Source organism: Procambarus clarkii, chromosome 17 (assembly GCF_040958095.1).
Source record: "Procambarus clarkii isolate CNS0578487 chromosome 17, FALCON_Pclarkii_2.0, whole genome shotgun sequence".
NCBI lineage: Eukaryota > Metazoa > Arthropoda > Malacostraca > Decapoda > Cambaridae > Procambarus > Procambarus clarkii.
Window position 1 is genome coordinate 50425386 of NC_091166.1, and position 9278 is coordinate 50434663.

A 9278-nucleotide genomic window follows, 5' to 3' on the forward strand; every position below is an offset into this window, starting at 1 on the left:
AGAGAGAGAGAGAGAGAGAGAGAGAGAGAGAGAGAGAGAGAGAGAGAGAGAGGGTGTGTGATAGTTTTAAAGTACATTCTCATGAAATAAATGTGTTTCTAGGATCAGGCTTCACATGAGCTGAGGTAGTATAGCAGCTCTTGCATAGGGTAAAGAGATAAGCAAAGGGAGAGCGGGAGATAACATATTTGTTATAACTTTAATCACAATTACCTGTGTTCCTATCTCCCACACTGGATAGATATACCTTGTAACTCTGTTACTCGTCTGGGCCTGCACTTCCCACCTGCATCCTATTCTTCTGCTTCTCTCTATATTCTGACCACTATATCGTCCTCTACTTTGTCTAACTTCGGAATTTTTATGTCAGAATCATATTTACTTTCATTCTGCTATCCTCGTTTTCATGACTTTTAACTCCACCTTATTGGTCAGATGGCCGAAATTTATGGGCCAATTCTCATAGCGAATCACTGGATCTTTTTTTTTTTGGGGGGGGGGGGGTGTGTTGCACAACCTGGGAGTCCCATGCTGGTGCTGCATATCTCAGTACTTGTCTTAGTCTTTGCTGTACTTCAGACACTTCCTTTCTCCCTTTCATAACTTTGCACTGGCTGGAGTTAAACTTCCTTAGCCATTTCACCACTCCTGTAGCCTGCATTGGTTTCCCTCTCATGTACTGACTCCCTACTACTTTTCCTCTATCATATTTACTACATATATTTATCTGTAACACACACACACACATATCCCCAGGATGTCGCCCGCATTATCCTAGGGATGAAAACTTGAAACTCAACCCATCTTTTTCAGCCTCGTTCGAAAATCAAACTCGGGTTCTTTAGACTACTTCCCCCTGTCCCCCAAGCACGGTGTGCGTGCACACGTGTTTGTTATGCATTAACCGCGTTTTCATCTATTTATAAATGTATTCATAACACTGGTATACATACCATATCAGCACCCGCTAAACATTTCAATATACCATGTTTTATTACGTATAAAATAAATCATATACAAAATGCAAGTAACTGATAGAGCAAAACGCAACGCTTCCAACTGGTCATTGTCTACGAGGATTCAGTTGTTGTTGTTGTTAAAGATTCGCTGCCTGGAACAAAGTTCCAAGCAGCACGGGCTACGGTGAGCCCGCAGTGCCTTGAGGACTCAGCAGGGGAACCAACAATGGGGTAGATGATGGCCAGCATGTGGGAGTGACACCTTAGAGCGGTTAATCCCATTGTACCGCACCAACACCAACCACTCAACCATGGTAACGCGATACCGGAGCCGGCTATAACCACATTCACACACACTAATCTCGTTCCGGCCAAGTCAACTCTCCTCATGCTGCTGTAAAGGCACGCCATTATCTGCAATTCTGGTGCCATGGGCTTCTTAACTCTGCCCGTACCTGACTATTGGCACTACACTTAAGACGTTATATGGTCGATGCTAACTATATGACCTATACCAAGACATCTTAAGGAAAGAGACATGTCAAATATCATCTGTATTGGGAGCATAACTGTTTCCCTCTCTCTCTCTCTCTCTCTCACACACACACACACACACACACACTGGTACACATATTATACTGAATGTACACATACTAGCCGTCATATTGCCCACACGGCATAGGAGAGTTAAATCCACAAGAGTTGGTTCAGTTTCATCCTGCAGTAATAAAAGTTGTGAACACTATATCTATTTTAAACTTATTTTCCACTTTTATCAAGAGAGGATCGTTTAGCGCAGGACCCGAGTGGTTTATATTTCCAGTCAAAAATGAAAAGCCTGTGTTGGAAGCCTTATTGATGATCACGGAAACCTCGCCTCACACGCTGCCAAATTTAAGCAGTATATTTCTCTGTCCATTATTTAGACATAAATATATATATATATTGATTGTTCTCTTGTTTCTATATTGGGACTCGGGATTAATGGAAGCACTACAAAAGTTAATATATGCTTTGGGGGAAAAAAAAAGGTCCCCCAGTATTTGTCATTCATAACAGAGTGAAAAATGTGACTTTGCGACTTTGACTTTGCAGATTCTAGAACGGTCAAAAGGTTCATCAATGTAATCAATTTGTTCTATGAATTTTTATTCGCTGGTGCTGTTAGCGCTAGGTTATTGTTCTCCCTCTGTAACGTCGCTGTAACACTTTAACTGCTCTCTGCCTTTACACACTTCACTGTGTTCTACCTTCATATTTCACGGTGTTACAGTGGTTAGTAGAAGGCTAACCCACTGTAACGCTCGTAAGGATAGGCGTTCGTAAGCATGGGTTGCCATGGAGAATAGTCGCCCGTGAGGATAGGCGTTCGTAAGAATAGTCCTCCTTCTTCTTCTTCCCTTCTTCCCTGTACCTTCCTCCTCCTCCTCCTCCTGTAATTGCATAATAACACCTCAAGCAGGTCAGCGGCATCAATTACCTTGCCTGAGTCCACAGGCGCCATAGTTAAGTGATTTGATTTCCTTTTCCTGTGTCCCTCTCTTTCAACGTATCCTTGTCTCTCTCTCTCTCTCCTGCCTCTCGTGTCTGCTGGCTCCACTTCCTCCTACTAATGCCTCGTGATCACTGCCTCGTTCCCGTCTCAAGTACCCCTCGAGCCTGGAGGGTTCAGCTCCTCTCACACTCAATTCACGCTCTCAATTTTGTCTCAGATTATTTATTTTGTAATTATTTTCGTCACGTCGCGTGCCATTTTTTCGCGCGCTCGCTCTTGCCAGATCACCCTGGGGGCTGCTGGGGGGCTTCCTGCGTGTGTGCTTTCTGTCAGTAATCACAAATATGACAAGTTCGTCTGTACTTACCTAGTTGTATTTGCAGGGGTTGAGCTCTGGCTCTTTGGTCTCGCCTGTGTGTGTGTGTGTTTACTAGTTGTGTTTTTACGGGGGTTGAGCTTTGCTCTTTCGGCCCGCCTCTCAACTGTCAATCAACTGTTTACTAACTACTTTTTTTTCACACTATACACACACACACACCCCAGGAAGCAGCCCGTGACAGCTGACTAACTCCCAGGTACCTATTTACTGCTAGGTAACAGGGGCATTCAGGGTGAAAGAAACTTTGCCCATTTGTTTCTGCCTCGTGCGGGAATCGAACCCGCGCCACAGAATTACGAATCCTGCGCGCTATCCACCAGGCTACGAGGCCCCCACACACCCCCACTGTGTGTGTGTGTGTGTGTGTGTGTGTGTGTGTGTGTGTGTGTGTGTGTGTGTGTGTGTGTGTGTGTGTGTGTGTGTGGAGTGACTGGGGCGGCCTGGCGCTCTCTGCCAGCCATAAATGTCCTCAAAATGGTGTCTAGTTCTCATTTAACGATTCACATCACTAATTAGACTTTTCACTTTAATTAAATTCCGTACACTTCTTTTTTTTAATATAAATTTTTCAATATAGTCTATTTGCCAGGAATAACTTTCAAAGGTTACAAACTTATATACATAAATCATCCCCCTCCCCCCCCCCCCCCCCCACTTAAAACTGGAAAATAAATATATCAATATCCAGCTCTTATCATGAATGGAATTCTCGTTCCTCTTACTGCAACAGGATGAAAGTTTACATATTAGAGCATGATTAGAGTTTAGATTGTAGAGCATGTATGTATACAGTGCCTTGAGGGCATGTATGTATACAATGACTTCAGGGCATGTATGTATACAGTGACTTCAGGGCATGTATGTATACAGTGACTTCAGGGCATGTATGTATACAGTGACTTCAGGGCATGTATGTATACAGTGACTTCAGGGCATGTATGTATAGTGACTTCAGGACATGTATGTATACAGTGACTTCAGGGCATGTATGTATAAATTGCAAAGGCCAGATTTACCGCAAAAAGCATCCAAGTTGCACAAAATTTCGCTGGCCAAATTTCAGCATTCTTACTACCAGCTGAACGATACTAACTGGCCATTCGTCCCCTTTGAGAGAATTCTCTTATCACAAAGAAACGATATTGGGAGGGAGGGGGGGGGTAATGGGTTATAATCGAGGCAATTATACAAGAACCTTATTAATATTGATATGGTTCCTCAGAATGCTTATTCGATATTCTTCACATTCCAGGTAAGTTGGTGGAGATCTTCCAGCACTGGAACACACTGTGAGTATTGGAGTAGCAGCAGGTAACAATTTATTTTTATTTTTTTGCAAGCAAAAAGGGCAGGTCTAACACGTCTAAGCCTCTGGCTGGCCTACTAAGTGTTACTTGTTTCTGTTTTACTTGGGCGGAGTACGAGTATTTATGACTCGTGTGTTGGCTTCAGTGAGAGTATGCCCAATGTGTTTAACAACTTCTTCTGCTCTGTCGAATCTAAGTTAAAATCTTATTTGGTTAGTAACTGTGTTAGATAATGTTCCAGTGGTCTGTCGGGTATTTCTCCACAGTGTTGAAACACAGTGGTGATCTTCCAGCACTGGCACACACACACACACACACACACACACACACACACACACACACACACACACACACACACACACACACGGTTGACGGTTGAGAGGCGGGACCAAAGAGCCAGAGCTCAACCCCCGCAAGCACAACTAGGTGAGTACAACTAGGTGAGTACACACACACACTGAGTATTGAACCACCAGCACATCACTCATGATGTAACATTGAAACAACGTCAACAGCGTTGATGAAACATGCTATCAACGATGAACCTAGATTGATACAGCGCCACAATAATTAACAATAATTAACAATAATTAACATGACCACACCGTATAACAACAAAGTATAACAACATAACATTACAATATATTATGAGGTGTGTATAATTAAAATATCAAATAAACATTAGATAATACATTGTCAAGTTGGCTACTCAGGATATACTTTTATGTATACAGCATGTATGTATAGAGAGATTTCAGAACATGTATGTATTCAGTGATTTCAGAACATGTATGTGTAGAGTGCTTTTTCAAATGTATACAGATACAGATGTGTGTATACAAAACACAAATGTATGTGCTTTCAGACCATGTATTTATACCTATATACAGTGATTTCACAACATGTATGTATGCAGTGCTTTCACAATATGTATACAGTGATTTTAGAGCATGTATGTATACAGCGACTTCAGGGCATGTATGTATAAAGTGACTTCAGAGCATGTATAAAATGACTTCAGAATATGTATGTATACAGTGATTTCTCAGCATGTATGTGTACAATGCTTTCAACCATATTCACATAGTGCTGGTTACAATATAAATGCATACTTGGCTTGTCACTGCATGTATTCATACAGAGCTTACTACGTCATACATGCATGCAATGCCCCCTCACAGCACGCATGATTTCACTGGTTATCACATCATGTATACATATTGGGCTTACCAGAGGACCACTGCTTCCCAGCCAATACCCCACAGCCAACACCCCCACCCCACAACCAACACCCCCCCACACCACAACCAACACCCCCACACCACAACCAACACCCCCACACCACAACCAACACCCCCACCCCACAACCAACACCCCCACCCCACAACCAACACCCCCACACCACAACCAACACCCCCACACCACAACCAACACCCCCACACCACAACCAACACCCCCTCCCCACAACCAACACCCCCACACCACAACCAACACCCCCACACCACAACCAACACCCCCACACCACAACCAACACCCCCCCACACCACAACCAACACCCCCACCCCACAACCAACACCCCCACACCACAACCAACACCCCCACCCCACAACCAACACCCCCCCACACCACAACCAACACCCCCACCCCACAACCAACACCCCCACCCCACAACCAACACCCCCACACCACAACCAACACCCCCACACCACAACCAACACCCCCACACCACAACCAACACCCCCACCCCACAACCAACACCCCCACACCACAACCAACACCCCCACCCCACAACCAACACCCCCCCACACCACAACCAACACCCCCACACCACAACCAACACCCACACCCCACAGCCAACACCCCCACCCCACAACCAACACCCCCACCCCACAACCAACACCCCCACACCACAACCAACACCCCCACACCACAACCAACACCCCCACACCACAACCAACACCCCCCCCACACCACAACCAACACCCCCACACCACAACCAACACCCCCACACCACAACCAACACCGACACACCACAACCAACACCCCCCACACCACAACCAACACCCCCACACCACAACCAACACCCCCACACCACAACCAACACCCCCACACCACAACCAACACCCCCACACCACAACCAACACCCCCACACCACAACCAACACCCCCACACCACAACCAACACCCCCACCCCACAACCAACACCCCCACCCAACCAAATCTAGTCAAGGATAAGACTAAACTGGAAAAGGTTCAAAGGTTTGCCACCAGACTAGTACCCGAGCTGAGAGGTATGAGCTACGAGGAGAGACTACGGGAATTAAACCTCACTTCGCTGGAAGACAGAAGAGTTAGGGGGGACATGATCACCACATTCAAGATTCTGAAGGGGATTGATAGGGTAGATAAAGACAGTCTATTTAACACAAGGGGAACACGCACAAGGGGACACAGGTGGAAACTGAGTGCCCAAATGAGCCACAGAGATATTAGAAAGAACTTTTTTAGTGTCAGAGTGGTTGACAAATGGAATGCATTAGGAAGTGATGTGGTGGAGGCTGACTCCATACACAGTTTCAAGTGTAGATATGACAGAGCCCGATAGGCTCATGAATCTGTACACCTGTTGATTGACGGTTGAGAGGCGGGACCAAAGAGCCAGAGCTCAACCCCCGCAAACACAACTAGGTGAGTACAACTAGGTGAGTACAACCAACACCCCCACACCACAACCAACACCCCCACACCACAACCAACACCCCCACACCACAACCAACACAGCCCCACACCACAACCAACACCCCCACACCACAACCAACACCCCCACACCACAACCAACACCCCCCCACACCACAACCAACACCCCCACACCACAACCAACACCCCCACACCACAACCAACACAGCCCCACACCACAACCAACACCCCCACACCACAACCAACACCCCCACACCACAACCAACACCCCCCCCCCACACCACAACCAACACCCCCACACCACAACCAACACCCCCACACCACAACCAACACCCCCCCCCACACCACAACCAACACCCCCACACCACAACCAACACCCCCACACCACAACCAACACCCCCACACCACAACCAACACAACCCCCCCACACCACAACCAACACCCCCACACCACAACCAACACCCCCACACCACAACCAACACCCCCCCCCCACACCACAACCAACACCCCCCCCCCCCCACACCACAACCAACACCCCCACACCACAACCAACACCCCCACACCACAACCAACCCCCCCACACCACAACCAACACCCCCACACCACAACCAACACCCCCACACCACAACCAACACCCCCCACACCACAACCAACACCCCCACACCACAACCAACACCCCCACACCACAACCAACACCCCCACACCACAACCAACACCCCCACACCACAACCAACACCCCCCCCACACCACAACCAACACCTCACAACCAATACCTACACTGTGCAGGTACCACATTCAATAACTCGCTTGTGCCCGCCTACATGCTTTTGACAAAATTGCCACAGGTATCCCCAAACTAATATCAGGGCCAAATACTCGGTTGTATTACATTACGGGTCAATAAAACCAACCGGTTCAATCAGGTGATACGCCACAGGGCGATAATAGGCGACAATGTGTGTCTCCAGTGCCAGCCCTCCCTGCTCCCACTGCTCCACAACACTGGCCCCACATTATATACACAAAACAATGGTGAGACGGGTCAATACATTTCTTGGCTAAACATTGCTACCAGAAAATACAAATCGGTTGCATTTTAAGTATTGTGTTTGAGTATCATGCGTAAGAAGTATATATATACACACACACACTGATAATGTAACAAATGCAGTACTATATGAGGGGTTGTCCCTCCCACAGTGAGAGTGACCAGTTGACTGACCCAGGTGAGGAACTGACTGGCCCAGGTGAGAGCTGACTGGCCCAGGTGAGAGCTGACAATCTCTGGACACTTCCTGAAGCTCGAGGCAATTTCCCGCTCGCTTTGGCTCCGCGAGATTTTAAGCTCCTCTAAAACCCGTCAGAGTCATACGTCTTCCAGAAAAAACTGATGCTCAACTTGGCTTCCATATTTTTGTTAGTATTTGCTAGAAAAAAATTTCGGAGAGAGAGAGAGAGAGAGAGAGAGAGAGAGAGAGAGAGAGAGAGAGAGAGAGAGAGAGAGAGAGAGAGAGAGAGAGAGAGAGAGAGAGAGAGAGAGAGACAGACAGAGACAGAGTTCGCTAAGAGGTTGTATGTTACCTACAATATTTCCACGATAATGATGATAAAACATCTTTATTGACAAAGTCAATATACAATTTTTTCCTAATCTGCGTAATTCAATAAGGTCACATTAGAGTGAGAATGACGCTCGTACTCACCGTCTCACAAGACAGAGGATCATACACAAGACAACACACCTAAACTGAACATTAAAGCACATATGGACGCCAGGCATGATTACACATCGATTATATTTACATAGCAATATTCTGTAAGCATTTTGATCATGTTCATATATTAATTTTCTGTACAACTAAGCTGTAATAATTATTATTTAGGAAACAATTTATATTATAATTATTATTCAGGAGTCAATTTATATTATAATTATTATTCAGGAGTCAATTTATATTATAATTATTATTCAGGAAACAATTTATATTATAATTATTATTCAGGAAACAATTTATATTATAATTATTATCTAAGAAACAATTTATATTATAATTATTATCTAAGAAACAATTTATGTTATAATTAATATCTGAAAAACGACTTCTGTGATAATATATCGCGAGATGCTGTTTATCTCTTGAGATAAGATGAAGTAATATGTAAGTGTCGAGGAGAATGGACCGACACGTGAGGAAAAACGTTCCTTCAGTCCACATATAATTAAATGCAAACACCCGCGCTCAGGGGATAGCCTGCCACCACGCCAGGGTAAATTCCTGGTCAGGGATGTTGCCTTCTAACCAAACATTTTCCTGGTGTGATTTAAGCGTCACTTTCCCTCAGCGTTCCTTGGGGAAAGTTTCCCCAGAGTCAGCACATTTCATGAGGATAATCTTGTCGTGGATAGTGTCGTGAATGAGGTATGGATATGTTTGTGGATTT